Raw genomic sequence first — 25,166 nt, forward strand, 5'->3', positions numbered from 1 at the left:
GACAGGGTTTGACCATGTTGGCCAGGCTGGTCTTAAACTCCTGACCTCAGGTGATCCACCTGCCTCAGCCTCCCAAAGTGCTGGGAGTATAGGCATGAGCCACTGTGCCCAGCCTAAATTTTGTATTTTTAGTAGAGATGGAATTTCTCTATGTTGGCCAGGCTGGTCTAGAACTGCTGACCTCAGGTGATCTGCCCACCTCAGCCTCCCAAAGTGCTGGGATTACAGGCCCGACCCACTGCACCTGGCTATCATTTTTAAATGTCTGTGTTACAATGAAATTTTAAAGGGATAGCTAAATTTTGATGTAAGCTTATAAATAGATGTTGCCAAGAGCCGTGTTGATTTGATAGCCCAAACCAATTTTCAATTTACACCAGTTACATACTTCAAGTCTGAAAAATGTAGTATAGTGTGGGAAAAAGGCCTGTGATGGTGAGAAATGCAGTAAGAACTGATAATTCATGCAATCAGATGTGAACAGTATGTTTAAGGGTAGTCTGGACATGAATGTGTATACTCTGTCTTTATCAGATAAACAAAGTCTTTTTACCTAGTGGTGGTTTCCTGAGTTAGAAGAATCCTCCTTATCGGATATCTGCTTTGGTTGCTGGAGGGAAGATAGAAGTTCCGTCTTGGTGATCCTCCTTGCTTCTTAGTACTCTGAGATGGGTTTGCTTTATGAAATGAGTAAGATTATCTCTACCACCATCAACAGCATGCAAATGGAGCTGCTGCACAAAGTTCAGGGTGTTCTAATAAGCAATGGGATTCCAGAAAATTTTAAGGCATATTACCCTGTACTGGAGAAACCTGGAACAGAGGCATCCTCAAATCCTTAGCTTATGTCCTTGGCTGATGGGGGAATGATTCAATAAGAAAGAACCCAGTGATTTTTTTTCTCTACCTATCTTATATCTTACTCTCTTGCGATTTCTCTAATACCTTTTCATCCTATCTTAATCTTCGCTGACCAACTTACCCTGATCTTAATGATCAAGGAAATTCATACATTTTGATTTTTTAGGAACTACTTTATTGAGGTTTAATTCACAAACCATATATTCCTCCCTTTAAAGTATATGATGCAGTGGTTTTTAGTAAATTCACATAATCGTACATTTTCATCACCCCAAAAAGAAAACCCATACCCACTGGTAGTCAAAAGCCCATTTCCCTGACAACCCCCAAATAACCCCCAGCACCAGGCAGTCATTGTTCTGCTTTCTGTGTCCATGGATATGTTAAATACTGTGTTTTAATTGGAGATAGGATGCCCATAGTCAGAATAATTGGGGATAGGATGCCCATAGTCAGAAAGGTTGAGCTTACACGAACTGTTGGCTTGGATTTCTGTGCAAATTAAGCTAGCTTACTTCTGACACAGCGGATGCTGGACTTTTTAACATCTTTCCTCATTGTGCTTCCTGACTTGTTACCTCTGTATCATAAAAGCATGAGAGGCCCTAGAATAAATGAGTCTGCAGAAAACTGCATGTTAAGTTACCCCATTTGTGTTTTACAAAGGTAATGGAAGGAAATAACCTTTATCTTTGAGGGTCACATACAAAAAGCCATTTCTTCATCCTCCCTAACCTCAAAAAAATTGACATTTTTACAGCAGCTTCTCTAAATTGACTTACACTTGAACAAACGAAAAACTCCAAGAAGAGTAGAGCTTAGCTAGCCAGCCTGGTTTTGAACAAGTATTTGATTTTGCTAATCTTGATAGTGCATAAGGTTATTTTTGTAAATTTCCTGTAGAAAAATTCTTGGTTCTTGGACACACTCAGCTACCACAGCAGAGAGATGGTTTACATTTCTTTTTTTTTAATTTTTTATTGGATTATAGGTTTTGGGGTACATGAGCAGAGCATGCAAGACAGTTGCGTAGGTACACACATGGCAGTGTGCTTTGCTTTTCTTCTCCCCTTCACCCACATTTGGCATTTCTCCCCAGGCTATCCCTCCCCACCTCCCCTTCCCACTGGCCCTCCCCTTTTCCCCCCAATAGACCCCAGTGTTTAGTACTCCCCTTTCTGTGTCCATGTGTTCTCATTTTTCATCACCCACCTATGAGTGAGAATATGCGGTGTTTCATTTTCTGCTCTTGTGTCAGTTTGCTGAGGATGATGTTTTCCAGATTCATCCATGTCCCTACAAACGACACGAACTCATCATTTCTGATTGCTGCATAATATTCCATGGTGTATATGTGCCACATTTTTCCAATCCAGTCTATTATCAATGGGCATTTGGGTTGATTCCAGGTCTTTGCTATTGTAAACAGTGCTGCAATGAACATTCGTGTACATGTGTCCTTATAGTAGAACGATTTATAGTCTTTTGGATATATACCCAGTAATGGGATTGCTGGGTCAAATGGAATTTCTATTTCTAAGGCCTTGAGGAATCGCCACACCGTCTTCCACAATGGTTGAACTAATTTACACTCCCACCAACAGTGTAAAAGTGTTCCTTTTTCTCCACATCCTCTCCAGCATCTGTTGTCTCCAGATTTTTTAATGATCGCCATTCTAACTGGCGTGAGATGGTATCTCAATGTGGTTTTGATTTGCATCTCTCTGATGACCAGTGACGATGAGCATTTTTTCATATGATTGTTGGCCTCATATATGTCTTCTTTCGTAAAATATCTGTTCATATCCTTTGCCCACTTTTGAATGGGCTTGTTTTTTTCCTGTAAATCTGCTTGAGTTGTTTGTAAATTCTGGATATCAGCCCTTTGTCAGATGGGTAGACTGCGAAAATTTTTTCCCATTCTGTTGGTTGCCGATCCACTCTAGTGACTGTTTCTTTTGCCGTGCAGAAGCTGTGGAGTTTCATTAGGTCCCATTTGTCTATTTTGGCTTTTGTTGCCAATGCTCTTGGTGTTTTGTTCATGAAGTCCTTGCCTACTCCTATGTCCTGGATAGTTTTGCCTAGATTTCCTTCTAGGGTTTTTATGGTGCCAGGTCTTATGTTTAAGTCTTTAATCCATCTGGAGTTAATTTTAGTGTAAGGTGTCAGGAAGGGGTCCAGTTTCTGCTTTCTGCACATGGCTAGCCAGTTTTCCCAACACCATTTGTTAAACATGGAATCCTTGCCCCATTGCTTGTTTTTGTCAGGTTTATCAAAGATTGTATAGTTGTATGTATGTTGTGTTGCCTCCGGTGCCTCTGTTTTGTTCCATTGGTCTATATCTCTGTTTTGGTACCAGTACCATGCTGTTTTGATTACTGTAGCCTTGTAGTATAGTTTGAAATCCGGTAGTGTGATGCCCCCCGCTGTGTTCTTTTTGCTTAGAATTGACTTGGCTATGCGGGCTCTCTTTTGGTTCCATATGAAGTTCATGGTGGTTTTTTCCAGTTCTGTGAAGAAAGTCAATGGTAGCTTGATGGGGATAGTGTTGATTCTGTAAATTACTTTGGGCAGTATAGCCATTTTCACGATATTAATTCTTCCTAACCATGAACATGGAATGTTTCTCCATCTGTTTGTGTCCTCTCTGATTTCGTTGAGCAGTGGTTTGTAGTTCTCCTTGAAGAGGTCCCTTACGTTCCTTGTGAGTTGTATTCCAAGGTATTTTATTCTTTTTGTAGCAATTGCGAATGGCAGTTCGCTCTTGATTTGGCTTTCTTTAAGTCTGTTATTGGTGTAGACGAATGCTTGTGATTTTTGCACATTAATTTTATATCCTGAGACTTTGCTGAAGTTGTTTATCAGTTTCAGGAGTTTTTGGGCTGAGGCAATGGGGTCTTCTAGGTATACTATCATGTCGTCTGCAAATAGAGACAATTTGGCTTCCACCTTTCCTATTTGAATACCCTTTATTTCTTTTTCTTGCCTGATTGCTCTTGCTAGAACTTCCAGTACTATATTGAATAGGAGTGGTGAGAGAGGGCATCCTTGTCTAGTGCCAGATTTCAAAGGGAATGCTTCCAGTTTTTGCCCATTCAGTATGATATTGGCTGTTGGTTTGTCATAAATAGCTTTTATTACTTTGAGATACGTTCCATCGATACCGAGTTTATTGAGGGTTTTTAGCATAAAGGGCTGTTGAATTTTGTCAAATGCCTTCTCTGCGTCGATTGAGATAATCATGTGGTTTTTGTTTTTGGTTCTGTTTATGTGGTGAATTACGTTGATAGACTTGCGTATGTTGAACCAGCCTTGCATCCCCGGGATGAATCCTACTTGATCATGATGAATAAGTTTTTTGATTTGCTGTTGCAATCGGCTTGCCAATATTTTATTGAAGATTTTTGCATCTATGTTCATCATGGATATTGGCCTGAAGTTTTCTTTTCTCGTTGGGTCTCTGCCGGGTTTTGGTATCAGGATGATGTTGGTCTCATAAAATGATTTGGGAAGGATTCCCTCTTTTTGGATTGTTTGAAATAGTTTTAGAAGGAATGGTACCAGCTCCTCCTTGTGTGTCTGGTAGAAGTCGGCTGTGAACCCGTCTGGACCTGGGCTTTTTTTGTGTGGTAGGCTCTTAATTGCTGCCTCAACTTCAGACCTTGTTATTGGTCTATTCATAGTTTCAGCTTCCTCCTGGTTTAGGCTTGGGAGGACACAGGAGTCCAGGAATTTATCCATTTCTTCCAGGTTTACTAGTTTATGTGCATAGAGTTGTTTGTAATATTCTCTGATGATGGTTTGAATTTCTGTGGAATCTGTGGTGATTTCCCCTTTATCATTTTTTATTGCATCTATTTGGTTGTTCTCTCTTTTATTTTTAATCAATCTGGCTAGTGGTCTGTCTATTTTGTTGATCTTTTCAAAAAACCAGCTCTTGGATTTATTGATTTTTTGAAGGGTTTTTCGTGTCTCAATCTCCTTCAGCTCAGCTCTGATCTTAGTTATTTCTTGTCTTCTGCTGGGTTTTGAGTTTTTTTGATCTTGCTCCTCTAGCTCTTTCAATTTTGATGATAGGGTGTCAATTTTGGATCTCTCCATTCTCCTCATATGGGCACTTATTGCTATATACTTTCCTCTAGAGACTGCTTTAAATGTGTCCCAGAGGTTCTGGCACGTTGTGTCTTCGTTCTCATTGGTTTCGAAGAACTTCTTTATTTCTGCTTTCATTTCGTTGTTTACCCAGTCAACATTCAAGAGCCAGTTGTTCAGTTTCCATGAAGCTGTGTGTTTCTTGGTCGGTTTCTGAATTCTGAGTTCTAACTTGATTGCACTATGGTCTGAGAGGCTGTTTGTTATGATTTCAGTTGTTTTGCATTTGTTGAGCAGTGCTTTACTTCCAATTATGTGATCAATTTTAGAGTAGGTGTGATGTGGTGCTGAGAAGAATGTGTATTCTGTGGATTTGGGGTGGAGAGTTCTGTAAATGTCCACCAGGTTTGCTTGCTCCAGGTCTGAGTTCAAGCCCTGGGTATCCTTGTTGATTTTCTGTCTGGTTGATCTGTCTAGTATTGACAGTGGAGTGTTAAAGTCTCCCACTATTATTGTGTGGGAGTCTAAGTCCTTTTGTAAGTCATTAAGAACTTGCCTTATGTATCTGGGTGCTCCTGTGTTGGGTCCATATATGTTTAGGATCGTTAGCTCTTCTTGTTGTATCGATCCTTTTACCATTATGTAATGGCCTTCTTTGTCTCTTTTGATCTTTGTTACTTTAAAGTCTATTTTATCAGAGATGAGAATTGCAACTCCTGCTTTTTTTTGCTTTCCATTAGCTTGGTAAATCTTCCTCCATCCCTTTATTTTGAGCCTTTGTGTATCCTTGCATGTGAGATGGGTTTCCTGTATACAGCACACTGATGGGTTTTGGATTTTTATCCAATTTGCCAGTCTGTGTCTTTTGATTGGTGCATTTAGTCCATTTACATTTAGGGTTAATATTGTTATGTGTGAATTTGATACTGCCATTTTGATGCTAAGTGGCTGTTTTGCCTGTTAGTTGTTGTAGATTCTTCATTATGTTGAAACTCTTTAGCATTCAGTGTGATTTTGGAATGGCTGGTACTGGTTGATCCTTTCTATGTGTAGTGCCTCTTTTAGGAGCTCTTGTAAAGCAGGCCTGGTGGTGACAAAATCTCTGAGTACTTGCTTGTTCGCAAAGGATTTTATTCTTCCTTCACTTCTGAAGCTCAGTTTGGCTGGATATGAAATTCTGGGTTGAAAGTTCTTTTCTTTAAGAATGTTGAATATTGGCCCCACTCTCTTCTGGCTTGTAGTGTTTCTGCCGAGAGATCTGCTGTGAGTCTGATGGGCTTCCCTTTGTGGGTGACCTGACCTTTCTCTCTGGCTGCCCTTAGTATTCTCTCCTTTATTTCAACCCTGTTGAATCTGACGATTATGTGCCTTGGGTTGCTCTTCTTGCGGAAAATCTTTGTGGTGTTCTCTGTGATGGTTTACATTTCTATGAATTACCAGCTGATAAAATTTTCCTCCTTTGAATGGAAGAAAAATTCAAGGCAGACAAGAACTTTTGTGGCAGGTAATCCTTACTTGAAATGTATTTGAATTTCTAGAGGCAAATTAATTTATTTCTCTGTCTTTCACAATAAATAGGTGGCTGTCACCTTTTTTTTTCTTCCTCTATCTAGTGAGCTTCTACTATAGAAGGAAGAAAGTTAGTGCTTCCTTTTGATATTTTGAGAGTTTTATTTTGGGGCCTCTCCTTGGCTGTCTTTCCTCCTTATAAAGTCAGTGTCAAAGTAATGGTGATGGTAACTATGCTTAGCATTCTAAATTTTTTTTAATGCATGTTTATTACTAAGTTATTTATCTTCTTTTCTTTCACTTTATAGCTCCATATTAAATAGGGTGGGTCCTTTTAATAAACAAAACAAAAAGAGAAAAGCCTATTTGGAAACATATAAAAATAGCACAGGATAGTTCATTTTTAAGGTTCTAGTTAGATCGCAATTTGGAAAGATCTTATTCTTAAAAAAAAAAAAAAAAAAGTTTTGAACCCAGGATCTGTGAAGGTAGGAAGTGACCCTCATTCATCTCCATCTTCCTTTGAAATTTTATACAGATTTTTTGGTGTCTGTGTGTGTGTGTGTGTGTGTGTGTGTGTGTCTGTCTGTCTGTCTATATTTTCTCTTGCAAAGATCCATAACTTTCATAAGCATCAAAGCCACTACCTTTAAATATCTTTTTGATTACTTTTACTGTAGTTGTTGTTTTAAAATCTGCTTTTTGCCATTTAAAGACATCTTTCAAATATTAATTAACTCTTAAATGTTTCTTTGCAGAGTAAGATCCTTTTTGCAGTACATTTTTTTTGTTTGTTTAATACCTACCTGAAATTTTGGTCCAAGCTCTAGGGGCCTTCTTCCATGAGAATTTGGTTTAAAAGCAAAAAAGATTTTTGACGTAAATGAATTTTTTTTTTTTGTAGTGATAGGGTCTCACTGTGTTGCCCAAGCTGGTCTCGAACTCCTGGGCTGATCCTCCTGCATAGGTCTTCCAAAAGTGTAGGGATCACAGGTGTGAGCCAATGTGCTCAGCACTGATTTGTGGGGTTTTTGTTTTGTTTTGTTCTGGAGACAGTCTCACTCTGTTGCCCGGGCTGGAGTGCAGTGGCATGATCTCAGCTCACTGCATCCTGTGCCACCTGAATTCAGGCAATTCTCCTGTCTCAGTCTCCCAAGTAGCTGGGATTACAGGTGCCTGCTATTGCACCTGGCTAATTTTTATATTTTTGATAGAGATGGGGTTTCACCATGTTGCCCAGGCTGGTCTCGAACTCCTGACTTCAGGTGATCCACCTGCCTTGGCCTCCCAAAGTGCTGGGATTACAGGCGTGAGCACCCAGCCTTGATTTGTTTTTACATGTAAGATAATGTATGTTCTAGTGCAGTGTGGTGTGTCATAAAGAGCATGATTTGTTCTTACCGATGCAATGATTACATTGGTTCTTCTACATGCAGTAGAATGCTCATGATGTGGTAATTCTAGTCGCCAGTCTTTTTAATCTTTATAACAGAGGAAGTAAAAGTAGAGCAGATCCTGGCCTTGTAGGTCTAGAGACTGAGCTATAGTGTCTTCAAGGAAAGTGCTTAACCAGAACACAGGTTTATAAATTGCTGTGATCACTAAGGTTTCAATCAAAATGGTAAGTACCTATGATTTGGGTGTATGTGCTACCCTTTTGAGAAGCATTGATGAGTTCATTCCCTTACTGCTATAAAGAAATACCAGGCGGGTGGATCACGAGGTCAAGAGATCGAGACCATCCTGGTCAACATGGTGAAACCCCGTCTCTACTAAAAATATAAAAAATTAGCTGGGCATGGTGGCGTGTGCCTGTAATCCCAGCTGCTCGGGAGGCTGAGGCAGGAGAATTGCCTGAACCCAGGAGGTGGAGGTTGCGGTGAGCCGAGGTTGTGCCATTGCACTCCAGCCTGGATAAGAAGAGCGAAACTCCGTCTCAAAAAAATAATTAGCTATGCATGATGGTGAGCACCTCAAGTCCCAGCATCTGAGGAGACTGAGGCAGGAGAATTGCTTGAACCTGGGAGGTGAAGGTTGCAGTGAGCCAAGATTATATAGTGCACTCCAGCCTGGGAGGCAGAGTGAGACTCCATCTCAAAAAAAAAAAAAAAAAAGAAAAGATGTCTTAAGATAATAATCAGTGAAATAAAAGAAGTAATATTTTTAAGAAATGAAATCCCTAAAGCTTAAAAACTATTTAATGTATAAAATTATCAATTTTTATACATTAGGGATTATTTTTTAAAATATGACTTGAGACTGGGCGTGGTGTCTTATAATCCCAGCACTTTGGGAGGCCAAGGCAAGAGTTCAAGACCAGCCTGGCCAACATGGTAAAACCCTGTCTCTACTAAAAATACAATAATTAGCTGGGTATGGTGGTATGCGCCTGTAATCCCAGCTCCTCGAGAGGCAGAGGCAGGAGAATAGTTTGAACCCTGGAGGCGGAGGATGCAGTGAGCTGAGATTGTACCACCGCATTCCAGCCTGGGCAACAGAGTGAGACATCATCTCAAAAAATAAAAATAAAATAAAAAAATGTATATATACATGTGAGTCTTCATAGACACACATTGATGTATACAGCAAAAACAAAGTGTTAAGAAAATATCTCATGATTTAGCCACAAAATTAAAAGATTTTAACAAATATTTATTGAATGCTTACCCATTCGACTGGATGATATGTAGGAATGACAAGAGGTCTGAGGCATAGTAGTAAACCCATGGAGCTAATAGTTTCAGGGTCGAGAAGATACCTAATAAAGACTTTGTTTCCTTTTGTAAGTCTCTCTAAGTTTATTTAGGATACCTGTTTTGACAGCCATACAGACCTTTAGAAAATAGGATATCACCAGGCACCACAAGGAAATAGATGGAAAAATATTTAAAAATAAATTGTAAGCCAAGTGTGGTGGCTCATCATGCCTGTAATCTCAGCATGTGACTTGGGAGGCCAAGGCAGGAGGATCACTTGAGGCCGGGAGTTCAAAACCAATCTGGACAACATAACAAGACCCTGTCTCTAATTTTAAAACTTCTTTTAATAAAATAAAATTTTAAATAAGTAAATAAATTGTGAAACAATGTAGTTTTTTTAAATTTTATTTTATTAAAAGAATTACAGTAGGTTATGTTTCTGTTAGAAAATAAGCTATTCTGGAAAGCTAAGCTTTCCCAATGGTACATGAGTTCTCTCTCTAATTATATCTTCTGTATTCCTCTCTCACTTGAATAATTTCCTTTTGAAAAGTTTCCAAAGTTTTATGCTTTCAGACTTTAAAATATATTGAACATGATTTAATCTTCTCTTAGTAAGTTAGGTTCATTATTTTCAATAATATTATTGCATTGTGCTATAATAACAATGTTCTTAGCAACTCTGCAGTTTACAGAGCAGTTTGCCTGATCATTTTTGTTTTTTAAACATCTTTTTTTTTTTTTTTTAAAGACAGAATCTTTCTCTGTCACACAGGGTGGAGTGTGGTGGCATGATCTCAGCTTACTGCAGCCTCCGCCTCCTGGATTCAAGCAATTCCTGTGCCTCAGCTTCCCAAGTAACTGGGATGGGACTATAGGTGGGCACCACCATGCTCAGCTAATTTTTTTTTTTTTTCTAGTGGAGACAGGGTTTCACCATGTTGGCAAGGCTGGTCTCAAACTTCTGACTTCAAGTGATCTGCCCACCTCAGCCTCCCAAAGTATTGGGATTACAGGCGTGAGCCACCATGCCCACCTGTTAAACATCATTTAAAAAATCACTTCCCTTGGTATAGGAATTTGGCTTTGAGTTACTAGGCCTTTCAGAAGCAATCCCCATGACTTTGTCATCTTGCCGAAGCTATAGTGTGGGGAAGGGGCAGGGAGACATCCAAAGTTAATTAGAACTGAGTATAAATTTGCCATGGATTTAAGCCTTCTGTATAAGGTAAATTCATCCATAGTATTTTTGGTGGTTTATTTACTTATTTGATTATTTCTGTCTTCATTAATTTTCTAATTATTGAGACTAGACAACTAACTTCTGGGTAAGGTATGTCATTACATAAAGATGTCTTACAATTCTTGGCTTTATAAATAACTGTACTGTGTTGTATTTATGAAATATGAGAAATAAATAATAAGCAGAAACTTTAAGAAGTCTCACTTCATACTTCTTTGGTCTCTTTCTCTGCCTTTATCACTGGTCAGGTTTCAAACTAGTTTTTGTAGACAGTCTTTCATTTTTAAAAAATATATTTAATCCCAGTCTTTTTAAAGTTTCACTTTGCCTTAAGGGGAGTGGTCTTGAGAAAACTTAGTATATTGTGAGTATCCATAGGGTCAAATGAGAAGCATTGTAAGAATGTTAGGAGCCAAAGTTGTCACCACAGTCTCATTAGATGTCCTGAGCTATTTTTTTCTTGTTGACTCAGAACAATAAATACTAAAGAAAGTGCCAGACAACCTCAGTTTTTCTGGCTCATACTTATATATAGCAGAGATATGAAATAGCCCCAATCCCAGATCTTCAGTGAGTAGATTTGAGAAAGTTTTTTTTATAGAGATATTGTTGAAGTCCATGGAAATCAGGTAGAATACTAAAGGACCCGGTTGACCCAGTACATTGCAACTGTCTGCTCTCAGGTACACCTCATACACAGCCAGTCTACAGATGAGAGACTACTGTTTCTGGGGATTCTTTCTCTTTTTTTTTTTTTGAGACTGCATCTTGCTCTGTCACCAGGCTGGAGTACAGTGGTGCAGTCTCGGCTCACTGCAACATCCATCTCCCAGGTTCAAGCAATTCTTCTGCCTCAGCCTCCCTAGTAGCTGGGACTGCAGGCATGCACCACCACACCCAGCTGTTTTTTGTATTTTTAGTAGAGACAGGGTTTCACCATGTTGGCCAGGATGGTCTTGATCTCTTGACCTTGTGATCTACCCACCTCGGCCTCCCAAAGTCCTGGGATTACAGGTGTGAGCCACCATGCTTGGCCAGTTCTTTTCCTTTAACTTGTTTTTAACTGCATAGTAGTTAGTTTCTCGTTTCTTCTTTAATAGGATCACCTTAACATATTTTTAAAATGTGCTGTGTATGTATAAGATTTGCCTTCTCTGGGTCATTAAATGGTGACACAGACACAGAAATAGAAATGTACCAATTCCTTTTTTATGAAATGTATCCATTCATTCAAAATAAGTATTATAATTAATTAAAAATAATTTTGAACATTGGATATCCTAGGCTCTCAGAAAACTAAAATGACATAATCATTGCACTTGTAAAGCTTAAAGCCCAGTGGGGAAGAGCAACATGATAGGAACAAAGGCAGAGTATAAGAAGTGCTATTACAGAGTCACAGGCCAAGGGGAGCTCACGTCTTTGAGCTTCAATTTCTTTATCTGTTGTGGAGGAATGTATCTCATGAAACTGTTTTGAAGCTTATCTAAGATAATGCATGTGAAAACACTGTAAAATTATAAAGCTGTGGACATGTCAGTTGTCTTCTTTAAAATAGAAGCTGGGAAACTCTTTGTTCTGAAACCATGTAGATAATCCAGAGATGAGACTCTAGTTAAACTGAGGAAAACAATGTACCTGCATGTCAAATGCAGTTTCAGGGAGAATATTTGAGACTGTATTATTAGGAGACTCTTTCCAGAAGTCATTTTGTTGGCATTTATACTAAGTGGTGGTGATACTGAGAACAGCTTCATCTGACATCTCACATTACTGTCAGCCTTTCTTAGCACCCATGGTATGTTTTTACTATATCTCATAAATAAGATAATAAATATGTTGAGTGTCCTGGCATATAGGGATATATATATATATATAAGATCCGTATTGTAGAGTTGGTTTCTAGAGTGTCTTCATAGCAGTCTCCCAGCATTTCTATTTATTGCTATTCCCTTTCTGCTCCGTTTTTTTCCCCTTAGTTGTTTACAGATAGGGAGATTATATGTCCCAGTTTGACTGCCCTGGTTTATGTCTCTTGTCCCTATGTCCCATTTACTTAACATTTTAACACCAGCAAAAGCATCTCATTTGGACCTCACCTTATGTGGTCACCCTGGCTCAAAGCATAGAAGAAAATTAAATGAGGAGCCAGCAAATTGGTGAAATTGTAAAGATCTGTGATAACTGACTTCAGTCACTGAGGTGAACTGATTTACAGAGTGTGGATTTGGTCCAGTAATATCCTGGAATGCAACTTACAGATTTAAGTAAGTAGTGCCCGATTATAGTTACACACTACAGCAGATATCCTAATGAGCCGTTAAAACGAAAGCATGTGTTTGTTCACTCTAGCACAGAACAGTAGTTTTGACACTTCAGTAGTTTTCACCATAGCATGGCTTGTTGGAGCTTGAAGACTGACATTTCTTCTTAAAGGCCCATCAAGGTTTTCGTTCACCGTGAGCTATGTGTTAAGCTGGTATCGATCTTGTTTTTGACCATCATTCACCACGGCAGCCAACCAGGGAGGTGTAAAATGCTTCTGTTTCCCGCTCCCTACCTGTGCACCTCCTTTGGTGTGACCCAGGGGGTGACGGTTAGCATGCAACTTGGAGGGATGGCCCTATATTGCAGCATCTCTGCCTTACCCCCACTACCCTTTCAGAATGAGAAAACAGGAGTGAAAGGTCCAAAAGCCTAAAGAGAGAAAATTCTGCAGTCCTGTGTTTTTCCGAGCAGAGGGGAAGGTGCCACTTTGTGTGACTCCTTGCAATCCCAAATATAATAGAATAAAACCATCCCTACTGCTAGCATTAATATGAAATTTTATAAAGGTGGAGGGAATACTTTACTGTTTTATTAACATGCAATTCCAATATTTTCATTGCAGAGCAACTTGCAAAAAGTTCAATGCAAATTATACTGAGTTAAAATCAAATACATAAATCTACCTTTCTCTGTTGACAGCTGCGTTGGAGTTTGGGATTGGCCTCATTGCTTATTAGAGCCAAATAAATGTATATGATTTAATTCTTGCAAAGTGAAAGTAAAAGATCAAAAATAAAAATCCGTGGAATGGAACATTTTTAGTGTGATCCCTGTTTTACTCTCCAGCAAGGTAAACGGGGCATAAATATCTCTGTTAAAACAGTGCTTCTCACACTTTAATGTGGGACTCTTGTTATGTAGATTCTGACTCCTGGGTCTGGGATTGGGGCCTAAGATTCTGCATTTCTAATTAGCTACAGAACATGCTGGTGGTGCTGGACCACAGGGTACAACTCGAGTAGCAGGTTGTCAGGAAGTGTGAGTTTCAGCGAACTCCAGCTCTGCATATCACTGTTTTAAAATACGCAGGTTCAAGTGGCACACACCAGACCCTCAGCTGTCTGGAGGCGCTGTTTTAGCTAGTGGTTAGGGTGAGAGGGACCAGTCAGACTTCTAAACCCTAAGTATTGTCCACAGTCTCTTTACCATTATTAACGTATACCCAGCAGAGGCCCAATGTTCCTGCTAATGAAATGAATAAAGAAATGTTACAGTCCTTGGGTTTGGAATTCCAGTAACTGGCTTATTTTACATCTATTAAAGGCTCAGAGGAAAGCAGTGGAGGGAAGGGGCAGAAGACTAATAGGAAATGAGAAGAAATGCAGAAAAGAGAGTTCCATTTCCTCCTACTTCTATCAAAGGAAAAAGCCTGTTATGTGCCTTCTCTTTCTACCTCTTCATAAGGCAACAGGGCCACCACTAACTGGTTTGTGTGACTGTATTCTTCTGGCTATTTAACCTCTGTTACTTCACAAAAAGTCCTCATTTGTGAAAGGAAGGATTTGGACTCAGACAGTTTTTGGAGTCCCTTCAATTGTTAAAGCATAGCAATTAAGAATTTTATGGTCATACAACACTAAAAATAATACATATGTCTTTACGAATGGGGTTTTGTTTCTGTAAGAGCACCTCCAAAATAAGTGTGTGTGTGTTAATATGTATACATTTTATATTTTTCCTTATATTCTTTGTTCTCTTCCTTTTGAAACAATCTATTTTGTTTCATGGCTTCAAAATCCCTGAAAATTTTTCTGTCTTTTTATATAATCTATAGTGGGCTGTATTAATTTCTGCTTCCATCATACTAATTTGGGAAACCCGGCCTCACAGTGGCAGGAATAGCTAGAATTTTCTTCTGTGACTTACTGGCATTTTCCCTAAGCATCTGCATGTGTTGGATGTGTGTGTAAGTACAATGCATTAGATCCATCCTCTGTTTAGAGGGTAAAGGAATGCGCTTGTTCCACAGGTTACCTTGGGTCCAACCCTGTTCTCGACTCAGTCTGTTCTCGACTCAGTCTGTTCTCGCAATACAATGACCTCTTCAGTCTTAGGACAGAAGTCTGGAGTTTATTCACATCTCTATTTTGACTAATTGTTTTACACATCAGGCTGCATATAATGTAGTGGATAATGAAATGCTTTAAGTAAGTTAGGGATTTTCAATCCTTAGACGTGTGGATGAGAGAATTTCAAAAATTATTTCTGCAAATTTACCTTCATAATGTTTGTATGGTATACAGAGGTTGAGTTTTATAAAATATAAACTGCTCTGAGCCAGAAATGAAAAATAAATGTAGGGCTGGGTGCAGTGGCTCACACCTGTAATCCCCAGCACTTTGGGAGGCCGAGATGGGTGGATCACCTGAGGTCAGGAGTTTGAGACCAGCCTGGCCAACATGGTGAAACCCTGTCTCTACTAAAAATACAAAAATTAGCCAGGCGTGATGGCAGGTGCCTGTAATCCCAGCTACTCGAGAGGCTGAGGCAGGAGAATTGCTGAGGTTGTAGTGAACCAAGATCACCCATTACACTCTAGCCTGGGGGACAAGAGCGAGACTTTGTCTCAAAAAAAAAAAAGAATGTAGAATCCCATGTGAAAAACCTAAAGTTGCTATATTAAAATTAATAGTATGCAGATATTTTTGATACATTGTTTTGAGGATGTGTTTACTGTGTTCAAAGCAATAAATTTAGGAATGGAATCTAGTTTCACTGGCCCTCCTATAACATTTTGGTGAGAATATAAATTACCTACTTTCTGAAGGACAGACTGACATTATCTATAATGTGTAGGCTCTGTTTTCTTCATCTCACAAATTCACTTCTTGTAATTTACCCATTTATAATTAATTATTGCAAATATTTGTTTGGAATTATTGGACAGGTACCGAAAGCTATATGTAAAAGTATGCTCATCGAAGTGTTTGCAGTGTGAGCCAGACATGGTGGCTCATGCCTGTAATCCCAGCACTTTGGGAGGCTAAGGCAGGTGGATTTCCTGAGGTCAGGAGTTTGAGACCAGCCTGGCCAACATGGTGAAACCCCATCTCTACCAAAAATACAAATAATAGCCAGGCATGATGGCACGTGCCTGTAATCCCAGCTTCTCAGGAGGCTGAGGCAGGAGAATCACTTGAACCTGGGAGGCAGAGGTTGCAGTGAGCTGAGATTGTACCATTGCACTCCAGCCTGGGCGACAAGAGCAAAACTGTCTCAAAGATAAAATAAAGTGTTTGTGGTGTGAAGAAACAATCTATTCAACAATAAAGAAAGATCAAATGGCACAAATATGAAAGGGAGTACTATGCAGCCATTAAAGAGAGATGTGGTTATCATAGGAAGATGACTATGATATGAAGTCAAAAGTTATAAAGGAACATTTGGGGAAAATGTATAGGTACATACAAGCTTATGTAAACACAAGGAAGAATTACTCCAAAACGTTGCTAGTAGTGGAATTACAGCTGATTTTTTACTTTCTCTCTCATGCATTTCTTTATTGTTGAATATTAAGTTCTAGTACATAGAGAGGGAATAGAAAACTTAATTTGGAAGGGATGGAAAAAAAGTAGCCACCCTGGGAGCTAAGTTAGAGGAGAAAACAGAGCCCAGGTGTTTTAGCATCTCTTCTGGCATTGGCGGTGGGAATTCTCTGACTAGTCATCATTGTGCCAGGGAAGCTTCCTGTGCACAGCTGGGTCCTGTGAGGCAAGACCTCTGTCCTGCTGACTCATACACAGCATCCTATATGGTCTTAACTTTATTTAGCAGTGCCAGCTAAAGGGAGGCTTGTGTTCCCTGTGGGCCCAGGATTTAGAAGAGCATAATCATAGAATGTCTGTCAGGCCTGGAAGTGTCATTAGGGCTCTCCCAGTCTGGACATGAAGAATCTGAGGCCCAGAGCATTTAAGTAACGTTCCCAGAGTCCCAGAGGTGGTTCCAGGCCAAGTGAAAATGAAAATGGAAATGCAGTTCCCAGGCTCTTGGTCTATCTAGTGCTGCTACTTTGCTTGTCTCTAAGCTCTGCTATGATGGATTAGTCTCCAGTTCTCACAAGCGGTTTTTAAGGCCAGAGCAAAAGGTTTCTGGGTAAGAGAATCTTGTTGATTTTGTTTTTATTTTCATATCATAGAAGATTAAATTAATAGGACTTTTGTCTAGATCTGTGTTCAGTGAAATGTGTGGAAATTCAGAGGTTGTTGACCTTCCTTGGGTCTGGCCTCTTTGGGGTATCTAATAAAGGCTGCAAAACCTCTCTCTTGAACAGTGCATGTTTGCTGAAAACCACAAAACTTTGCATTTCATTTCAGTGGTTTCAAGAGCCCTGCAAAGCCTGTCCTGTGTTATAAATGCCCTTTGTCTTGTGCTCACCTGTTTTTAAGCAGTTCTCTTGCATTTGGAGGTAATGGAACTGTGATCTGGTTTTCATACCTTTGTGGCAAATATGTTTTCTTTCAAATAAAAAGAAGGAAAAGATAGCAACTAGGAAGAGGAACAAGTCTCATCACATTAGATACTTAGTGTTTTCTTTGTGTTTATAGTTGCTGTTAGATTGTCATTCCAATAAAAGTAAAATTGTGTAATATTTTTTAATGCTCTCATCATACTAGTACAGCTGCTTTCATTTTTTGCAGCGTGCTCCACTCTGTTCCTGTCAACATGGATATTTCATGGCTCTAGCCAAAGACTGTTCATTATGCCCTTTCATGCTTCCACATGAAAGATACAAACTGAGGCTCAAATTGAGTGGCTTCTTACCAAAAATTAGGTGTTTGAATAAGAGCAGATAGTTTTTACTTAAAAGATATAAGTTTTGAAAGTGGCCTCATGCAGTGGTTAACACACTGATGACTGGATTTACCTGAAGAGTTTCTGATTCAGTATCTCCTGAAGAGTTTCTGATTCAGTATCTCAGCATGGGGCCCAAGAACATGCATTTTTACAGTCCCTAGGTGATGCTGACACCACTGGTCCAGGGCCACACTTTGAGAAACAGTGGCTTACAGAATAAGAGTCTTTTTTTATTTTTATTTTTTTGAGACAGAGCCTGACTCTGTCACCCAGGCTGGAGTGTAGTGGTGTGATCTTGGCTCTCTGCTACCTCCACCTCCCGGGTTTAAGAGTTTCTCCCACCTCAGTCTCCCGAGTAGCTGGGACTATAGGCGCATGCCACCAAACCCGGTTAATTTTTGTATTTTTAGTATAGACAGAGTTTCACTATGTTGGCCAGGCTGGTCTTGAACTCCTGACTTTGTGATCTGCCCGCCTCAGCCTCCCAAAGTACTGGATTACAGGCTAGAGCCATCGCAAGAATAAGAGTCTTGGAAGACAGTATGTTTTCCAAATTTTGCTGAGGACAAGAATCACTTGAAAATATTTGTTAAAAATGTATGTTTTGACCCCGTGTCAGACTCACTGAATCAAAATCTCTGTGAGAGTCTTGGGATACTATATTATCATGTTTGGAGGAACTACTGTACTATTGCTATCAGGTAGGCCCCATAGAGCATCACTTGTTTGCAGACCACTCACAGGACAATAGAATTTTTTTTTCAAACACTAACTCAAACCAGAAGGAACAATATATTTACCATTCTAATAGTTTTCTCATCCGTTGTCTGCTTTCACCCTTATGACTCCATCAGCCCCTAGCAGCATCCACATTTTTAAATGAATTTTAACTAACCCTTTTAAGACAAAAATACTTTTATTTCCGGGACCAAATATATTATGCAAAAGAGATACCAGAATACCTGCTTTCTGAGAATTACCTGAAGTTTTACTGAGTTTCTTTTTAAAAAGCATAGTCATGAAGTGTGTGTGCCTGTTTGTGTGTGTGTGTGTGTGTGTGTGTGTGTGTGAGAGAGAGAGAAAGGAGGGAAGGAAAAAGTTCTGACAAGGGACTTCTGACAAGTTCCTTAGTGATGGTGATGCTGCTGGTCTGGGACCACATTTTGAGAACCACTGGAATAGACCAATAACTCTGAAATGCAGCAGTTGCAGTCTCCTGGAGGAGCTTTTAAAAGTACTCCTGCTCAGGTCCCACACCCAGAGAATAGTTTAATTGGTCTTTGGTGGGGCCTAGACAGTAATTCTAATAATCATCCAGCTGGCCGCAGTGGCTCATGCCTATAACCCCAGCACTCTGGGAGGCTGAGGTGGGTGGATCACCTGAGTTTAGGAGTTTGAGACCAGCCTGGCCAACATGGCGAAACCTGTCTCTACTAAAAATAGAAAATATTAGCCATGCCTGGTGGTGCATGCTTGCTAGTCAGGAGGCTGAGGCAGGAGAATTACTTGAAACTGGGAGGCAGGGGTTGCAGTGAGTGAGCCGAGATCACACCATAGCAATCCAGCCTGCGCAACAAGATTGAAACTCCATCTCAAAAAAAAAAAAAGAAAAATCATCCAAGGTTGTGAACCATTTCTGTAGGTCACTTCAGATAAAAGGTAATAGGTTAGGAAGCTTAGGACGTAATGGGGAAAAATAAAGGCTAAACCAGTTCTCCTCCCATTTCAGTGCGCCTACAAATCACCTGGGGATCTTGCTGAACTGCAGATGGATTCTGTAGGTCTAGGGTAGTGCCCAAGATGCCCCTATTTTCAAACAAGTGAGGCAGATGCTGCTGCTATTGGCCGGGGGTCCACACTTTGAATAGTGAGGTGGTTAGAAAGTGTTTAGAAACCTATGTAAGTCCTTATCAACACATAGTTTTTATATATTTGTAAGTAGTATAGAACAAATAAATGCAATGTCACTAAGATTTCAGATTCCTTAAATTAGGAACAGTAAATATTTTGCCATTAATGACTATTTCCCTTCCCTTGATGGCTAAAACATTTTGTTTTTGCTTCTCCCTACCTGCTTACTCAGAGTTTCAAACAAATATTTGTAAATTAATTTTGCTTTAGTATGACACACATATTAACAGGCTTTTCCCCTTTATAACTGGGCCCCAGTGTTCACTGTCTGGATTTGAGATTCTTGCCTTCTGGCTTCCTTCTTGCCTCAGACCCTGCACATCAGGTGTTATTGCCCCAGGAGGCCCAAAGTTTAGTAATGCCCCAGGGCCTCGTTGCAGGCTAGTCACTTTTGGCACTTTCATGCTGTCAGACTGCAGGCTCTGGAAGCCAGTCTTGTTGTGACATGGCTTCATCCTGTGTCTCTGGCTTGAGCCCAACCTTTCCAGCCTGGGTTAGGGGTGAAGCCTTTTCTCTGGCAGGTCCCACAGTCTGGCACTTTTCCTAGTGTGGTCAGGTTGAGACCTTGCCATCAGAGCCTGTTCAGAAGGAGAGAGGGAAAGACAAGACCTTTGCATGAGGAGGAAGGTTTAAGTCCCTTCTGTGGAATGTTTCCCTGGCCTGTTGCATTTTCCCAGCTGAACATGGCAGAAGTGGTTGATGGTATTTGAATTAGTGAGAGGCTGCAGAAGCATCTTTAGGAAATGGGTGGGGCTGAGCCAGTGGTCCTCCCTTCTGCCTCCACCTCATGCTGGCCAAGGGTCAAGGCTGTGTCACCTAGGTGTAACCTGTCATTTGTCAGTCTATGACTATACTGCTGTTCTCAAAGGCATTCCTCAGCAGAATGGGAAGAGGCTTTTTCAGTCATTTCCTACTTTTAAAGGGTATCTTCATGGCAGGTGCCCCTGCGCCTGAATAATTGCCTGTCTAGCGTGGGTAGGTGAACATCAGCGGAAGTCTTGAAGAATCGTGAAAGTGATGTGCTTGTTCCATCAGGGGAGTCTGTGATGATAAAAAAGCAGAGAATGTTCTGAGACTCCTCTTTTAAAAAGGGAGAAGCTTAAGTGAGGTTTATTTTCACTAAAGGAAAACAACATAAGGCAGCTTGACCTTGAGTGTGACTGGAGCCCCATAAATGCTACTTCTGCTCTTTTCTTTTTTAATTGCAGTAAAAAACACATAACAGATTTACGTTCTTAATTTTTAAGTGTACATTTTATTATTGTTAACTGTATGCACATTGCCATATGACAGATCTCTAGAACTTTTCCATTGCACATGACTGAAATTCTATACTCATCAAACAACTCTGTGTTTCCCCGACCTGCCAGCCCCTGGCACCAACCTTTCTACTTTCTGTTTCTATGCATTTAATTGCATGTATATGGTGTGGAAATTTGGCTTTTTGTGATTGGCTTATTTCACTTAGCATAATGTCCTCAAGTTTCTATTCTATTCATGTAGTAGCACGTGTCAGAATTTCCTTTTTTTGGCCTAAAATATATATGCACATATTGTATGTATATACTACATTTTCCTTAGGCATTCATCTGTTAATGGACATTTAGGTTGTTTCTGCCTCTTGGTCATTGTGAATATTTCTGCAGTTAGCATGGAGGTACAGATACCTCTTCGAGTGCCTTTTTTCAGTTCTTTTGGACATATATCCAGAAGTAGAATTGTTGGATCATATGGTAGTTCTATTTCTTATTTTCTTGAGGAATTTCTATACTGTTTTGTATAGCGGTTGTACCATTTTACCATTTCACCAACAACCCTGACCAATGTAGGGTTCCAGTTTCTCCACATGCTACCAATGCTTATTTTGTTTCTGTTTTTGTTTTTTTAGTAGTGGCCATCCTAATGAGTATGAGGTGATATTGTGGTTTTGATTTGGTTCTCTCTTTTCAAACTCCAAATTCAGTCTCTGGTTACAGTTTATCCCGTACCCATTTTCAGTTGAGGTGCATATCCTGTGTTGGTAACATGAATTTTACGTTGCGAGAGCTTTTATCAGGCAGCAAATTGGAAAGCGCCTTCTAGGTCAGATATTTGACCTCTTTAAAGCTTAAGTAAGTTAGGAACTTGTATGTTCTTGAGAAAACACAAGAAAATCTGGGAGATTTCCATGTGGCATGGCTGAGCCTTTCTGTCTTCTTGGGGCTGGTGGTGTAGGGGTATTACAGGCTCTCCCTAAGTTGCCCAGACTGGAATGTAGTGGCTATTCACAGGTGCAATCATAGCTCACTGTAGCCACGAACTCTTGTCTCAGCCTCAGAAGTAGCTGGGACTACAGGCATGTACCACCATCCCCAACTCCTTTCTGCTTTAAACAGTGGAAAAAATATATGTACTTTTTAATTCAAAGGGCTGGTTATATCTTCAAGGTGAAATCCTCCTTGTGAAATCTGAACGAACCATTCCTGGAATATCCAGGGTCCTTTCCCCATGATAATAAACTAAGGAAGCCCAGAGCTACTCTCTTTAAAGATAGTAGGAAGCCGATGCATAAACGAAACACTTAAAAATGAAAAATCATTTGTTTTATTTTACTCATCAGCTTAAACCTATTAGTTACTTTTAACTTAGAAGAAAACCTAGTCTTCCTACTATGACCAGCAGGACTAAGCAAGTTTCATAACCTAGCCTCTGCTTATCTCTTTCTCACTTCAGCCCAACCTGTTCTTTCCCTCTCTTAAAAACTCATTTGCTCAAATATATTGAGCTCTTTCTTGCCCCTGAGCCTCCAGATCTTTTAAAGAAAAAAAAAAAAAGAGTATAATTTTGATGAAGACCACATTGTTCATTTTTATTTTTCTGGTTCTTACTTTGGTGTTGTGTCTAGACCTCTCCAAGCCCTAGCTCTTAAAGAGCTTCTAGGTTTTCTTAAGGTTTTGTTGTTGTTTTTTTTTTTCAATTTTAGATTTAAGATTCATTTGAAATTAACATTTGCATAAGACAGAACATTAGGAAGATTCATTATTTTAACTATAGATGTCAGATTGCTATAGCACTGTTTGTTGAAAATACTTTCCTTCCTTTTCTGAAAGACTTTTCCTCTCTTTTCTGAAATGCCTGTGTCAAAAATCATATGGGCACATTTGAGTGGGTCTATTTCTGGGCTCTATGATGTTCCCTGGACCATTTTTACCTTCTACCTTCCCCCTAGTTAACTCCTCCCTATCCTTAAGGTCTTAGCTTCAAAGTTATTTCCCTGGAGAAACTCTTAAGGACCACCTATTCCTGTACATCTATATACGCTCAACTTCAGTCCTAAGAAAGGGTACCTCCGTTATTCTCACTCAACACCTGTTTTTTTCTCCATCATAGCATTTAGCATAATATGTTTATAACTTTTTTGTGCCTATACAATTCCTGCCTATAAGACTCAAAAAGGCAAGAACTGAGTTTATTTTGTTTACCACTGTAGTGCCTAGCACTGTGCCTATTGCATGCTGAGTTCTCAGTCAATATTTTTGAATAAATGAGTGAAACAAAGTTAGGCTTCCTGGGATGTTTTCTAAATCCCAAGGTATCATTTTCTTAAAATCGGAGGATATTCTTGGGTCTTGGTGCCTTAGGGCATAATCTTTTCTAAGTCAACCCATCTTTGAGATAAGGGTTTTGAGAACTTTTGGCCTATGTCAGAGTCACCTACAGGGTTATCAAAATGCACATTGCAGGGCCCCAAACCCAGAGTTCCTGTTTCAGCAGGTCTGGGATGGGGCCCAAAAATTTGGATTTCTAACAAGTTCCCAGACGATAATGCCGATGGCGCTGTTCTGGGAACCCATTTTAAGAACTGTATTAGTCTGTTCTTGTATTACTGTAAAGAACTACCTGAGACTGGGTAATTTATAAATTAAAGAGGTTTAATTGGCTTACAGTTCCACAGGCTGTAAAGGAAGCATGGCTGGGAAGGCCTCAGGAAGCTTACAATCATGGTGGAAGGGGAAGGGAAAGGTGGCATGTCCTATGTGGTGGGAGCAGGAGAAAAAGAGGGAAGGAGGTGATGCTATGCACTTTTAAGCAACCAGTTCTCAAGGAAAGTCCCCCCACCATCTAATCACCTCCCACCAGGACCCTCTTCCAACACTGAGGATTATAACTCATAAGATTTGGGTGGGGACACAAATCCAACCCATATCAAGCACCAGTGTTTTCAGGTTAAGAATCTGACGGGCCCCCAGTCACTGAGCCGCCATTGCCAAGAACTTGGCTCCCCCTTCTCCTGCCACTCCCCACTTTTGCAGCCATTTCCGCTGAGGGAAAGGAATTGTGTCATATGTCCACAATCCAAAACTTCCACTCTTTCCACCCCTTTGCTGATGCAAGTAAGGGTGATGACCTGCTTCCTGCTGACACTGAGGATTATATCCATATAAGAATTCATCCAACAGAGGAACAGCAGGAAGACCCTTACTACTGTCCAAGAGATTGCTGATGAGTATGATAAAAAGAAACCAATGAAGGCATTTAAAAAGAAGTTTGCCCGCAACGGTACTGTAATTGAGCATCCAGAATATGGAGAAGTCATTCAGCTACAGGGTGACCAGCGCAAGAACATGCCACTTCCTTGTAGAGATTGAAATAACTAAGGACAATCAGCTAAAGGTTCATGGGTTTTAAGTGCTATGGCTCACTGAAGCTTGAGTGAGGATTTCCTTGCAATTAATAGAATTTCCTTTCTGTCCCTTGTCACAAGTTTGAAAACCTCACAGCTTGTATAATGTAACCATTTGTGATCTGCTTTTAACTTGGACTAGTGTAACTCCTTCATGCAGTAAACTGAAAAGAGCCATGTGTCCAGTCTTGAAGTTCTTCATTTAAACAGAGATCAAGCAGTAGGCACCTGGCGGTGTCAAGCCTAAAACAAAGCAATATCATCATGTTTCAGCCATGCCCAGAGCCCTAAAATCATAGACAACTATGTCTGGTAAGAAGCTCCTCCATTCTCCCTCTGTAGAGTCCCCTGCCCTAAGAGAATGTCACCGCCTGAACAATCTGAGTGAATCTGAGAGGAGAGATGGGGGTAAGGCAGCAACAGCAGCTATACCATGGGAAAGGAGCCTCTGATAGTCAACGAAAGATCCCCTGGCATCTCCAACCTGACCAGTGGGCATAGCTTTAGAGAGGCCCCCTTCCCTATAGTGAGGAGATAGGATATCTGGCTTGCCACAAAGATCTTTTTGATCAGGCATACTAAGGGATGTCCAAACACCAGAATGTGAGATCAACCTTCCATCAAAGTTAAACTTTTGACAAGGCAATAAATCTCAAACTGATGTACCAGTCATGTACTTAGTTATAGAGCTTGCAACTTAATGCAACAGGTGCCCAATGACATGTGAAGTAACAAACTGGTTTTAAGAGTTTTTTCCCCCTCCAGTTTTAATGTTATGTATTTAAACCTTCTTCTTTTTTTTTTTTTTTGAGACAGTCTCACTTTGTTGCCCAGGCTGGAGTGCAGTGGCGTGATCCCGGCTCACTGCAGTCTCCACCTCCTGCGTTCAAGCAATTCTCCTGCCTCAGCCTCCCGAGTAGCTGGGATTACAGGCATGTGCCACCACATGCAGATAATTTTTGCATTTTTAGTAGAGACAGGGTTTCGTATGTTGGCCAGGCTGGTCTCGAACTTCTGCTCAGGTGATCCACCCACCTCAGCCTCCCAAAGTGCTAGGATTACAGAT

The 25,166-nt window shown here is 40.2% G+C and overlaps 1 protein-coding gene and 1 pseudogene across 25 annotated transcripts in view; both read left to right on the plus strand.

Moving 5' to 3' along the window:
* The window catches only part of KANK1 (KN motif and ankyrin repeat domains 1), a 230,269-nt gene that overhangs the window by 124,752 nt on the left and 80,351 nt on the right, over positions 1 to 25,166 (plus strand). The window lies entirely within an intron of this gene.
* On the plus strand, positions 23,652 to 24,234 carry LOC144581986 (eukaryotic translation initiation factor 1 pseudogene; annotated as a pseudogene).

This window comes from Callithrix jacchus, chromosome 1, assembly GCF_049354715.1.
Source record: "Callithrix jacchus isolate 240 chromosome 1, calJac240_pri, whole genome shotgun sequence".
NCBI classification, from domain to species: Eukaryota; Metazoa; Chordata; class Mammalia; order Primates; family Cebidae; genus Callithrix; species Callithrix jacchus.